Genomic DNA, 2884 nt, shown 5'->3' on the forward strand with positions numbered 1-2884 from the left:
CTATTTTAAAATGCCTGCTTTATTGAATTCCTCCACAGAATGGTAAAAGCCCATACAAATCCTATTCCACATAATGAATATAAAAAAATCTTTTATAAGAGATGTGTGTCTTTTTTCACATCAGAACTACTTTGACTCACATGGTCTTTTATGTGGGTGTGTTATTACAAAAGTGAATTAGGCCTAGAGTAACCACAGGCCGTGGCTTTCCCAGTACAGTCTTGGATTATGCCTGTTGTCCTGTTAGAATTATTAATAATGCCCTTTTTTCTCTCAATATCTCCTCATTTCTTTTTACCAATATTTCAATAATATATCTGTAGATTGGAAAACGTTTGATAATTTTTTGAAGCTGGGTAATGGGTACATGGGGTATATTTAATTTCTATAATAAAAGTTTTAAGAGCTCTCTTGAGTCACCCCACTGCAGCCTTTCTGCCTCCTGGGAGCCGGACACTGTCTTTGCCCACCGTGCTCTCTGGTACTAGCAGCTCGTTCTGTTCAAGATGCCTGGAGAGGAGGAGGTGGAGATTGTCCAACTTATGTCTCTCATCATTAATACGTTCTATTCCAAAAAGGAAATTTTCCTTTGGGAGCTGATTTCTAATGCTTCTGATGCACTGGACAAGATTCGCTATGAGACCTGACAAACCCCTCTAAATTCGACAGTCGTACAGAGCTGAAAATTGACATCATCTCCAATCCCCAGAAGGATACTCTGATTCTGGAAGACACAGGCATTGGCATGACCAAGACTGATCTCAAAAATAACTTGGGAACCACTGCCACATCTGGTACCAAGGCATTTATGGAGGCACTGCAGGCTGATACAGACATCTCCGTGATTGAGCAATTTGGTCTTGGCTTCTGTTCTGCCTATTTGGTGGCAGAGAAGGTGGTTGTGATCACAAACCACAGTGATGATGAGCAGTATACCTGGGAGTCTTCCACTGGGGGTTCCTTCACTGTTCATGCAGACCATGGGGAGCCTATTGGCTGGGGTTCCAAAGTGAGCTTGCACCTTAAAGAAGACCAGACAGAGTACTTAGAGGAGAGATGGGTCAAAGAAGTGGTTAAGAAATACTCACAGGGAAGCGGATTTGGCCCAACGGATAGGGCATCTGCCTACCACATGGGAGGTCCAAGGTTCAAACCCAGGGCCTCCTGACCCATGTGATGAGCTGGCCCACACGCAGTGCTGATGCACGCAAGGAGTGCCATGCCACACAGGGGTGTCCCCCATATAAGGGATCCCCACGCGTAAGGAATGTGCCCTGTAAGGAGAGCCGCCCAGCGTGAAAAAAGCACAACCTGCCCAGGAGTGGGGCCGCACACACGGAGAGCTGACGCAGCAAGATGATACAACAAAATGAGACAGAGATTCCTGATGCCGCTGACAAGAATACAAGTGGGCACAGAAGAACACAGTGAATGGACACAGAGAGCAGACAACCTGGGGGGGTGGGGCAGGGACGGGGAGAGAAATTTAAAAAAAAAAAAGAAACAAATATAGTTCATAGGCTATGCCCCTTTCTTTGGAGAAGGAATGAGAGGAGGAAATCAGTGATGATGAGAAAAAGGAGGAGAAAGGTGAGAAGGAAGAAGATAAGGATGATGAAGAGAAGCCCAAGATTGAAGAGGTCTACAAGAGCCTTACCAATGACTGGGAAGACCACATGGCAGTCAAGCACTTCTCTGTAGAAGATCAGTTGGAATTCAGGGCATTGTTGTTCATCCTCCACCAGGCTCCCTTGACCTCTTTCTTTGAGAACAGGAAGAAAAAGAATAAAAACAAACTTTATGTCCATCATGTGTTTATCATGGACAGCTGTGATGAATTGATACCAGAGTATCTCAACTTCATCTGTGGACCTGCCCCTGAACATCTCATGAGAAATGTTGCAGCAAAGCAAAATCTTGAAGGTGATTTGCAAAAACATTGTCAAAAAGTGCCTTGAACTCTTTTCTGAGCTAGTGGAAGACAAAGAGAACTACAAGAAATTCTACAAAACATCCTCTAAAAAAATTGAAGCTTGGCATCCACAAGGATTCCACTAACTGAGGATGCTTTTCTGAGCTGTTGTGCTATTACACTTCCCAGTCTGGAGATGAGATGACTTCTGTTTCTGAATATGTCTCTTGCATGGAGGAGACCCAGAAGTCATTCTATTATATCACTGGTGAGAGCAAAGAGCAGGTGACCAACTCTGCTTTTGTGGAGCGAGAGCAGAAGTGGGGATTTGAGGTGGTGTATATGACTGAGCCTATCAATGAGTACTGCGTACAGCAGCTCAAGAAGTTTGATCAGAGGAGCCTGGTCTTGATTACCAAGGAGGGATTAAAGCTACCTGAGGATGAGGAGGAGAAGATGAAAATGGAGGAGAGCAAAGCTAAGTTTGAGAAACTCTGCAAGCTAATAAAGGAAATCTTGGATAAAAAGTTTGAGAAGGTGACGATCTCCAATAGGCTTGTGTCTTCACACTGTTGAATTGTAACTAGCACATATGGCTGGCAGCCAGCATGGAGCAGATCATGAAAGCACAGCACTTTGGGACAACTCTACAATGAGCTAGACAATGGTCAAAAAGCACCTGGAGATCAACCCAGACAACCCTATTGTGGAGACACTGCAGCGAATGTTGAGGCAGACAAGAAGACAAGATAGTCAAGATCCTATTGTTTGAAACTGCACTGCTCTTCTTTGGCTTCTCCCTTGAGGATCCCCAGACTCACTCAAACTGCATCTACCACATGATCAAGCTAGGCTTTGTCAATGATGAAAATGAAATGACAGCAGAGGAATCCGGTGCTGCTCTTTCTGATGAGATCCAACCCTCTCTTTGAGGATGATGAAGATGCATCTCACATGGAAGACATAGATTAG

General features: G+C 44.3%; 1 pseudogene; it reads left to right on the forward strand.

The window, feature by feature from the left end:
* Positions 1 to 506: 506 nt before the first annotated feature.
* LOC101437732 (heat shock protein HSP 90-beta pseudogene) lies at positions 507 to 2884 on the forward strand (annotated as a pseudogene).

The sequence above is a fragment of the Dasypus novemcinctus genome, chromosome 14 (assembly GCF_030445035.2).
Source record: "Dasypus novemcinctus isolate mDasNov1 chromosome 14, mDasNov1.1.hap2, whole genome shotgun sequence".
Taxonomy (NCBI): Eukaryota; Metazoa; Chordata; class Mammalia; order Cingulata; family Dasypodidae; genus Dasypus; species Dasypus novemcinctus.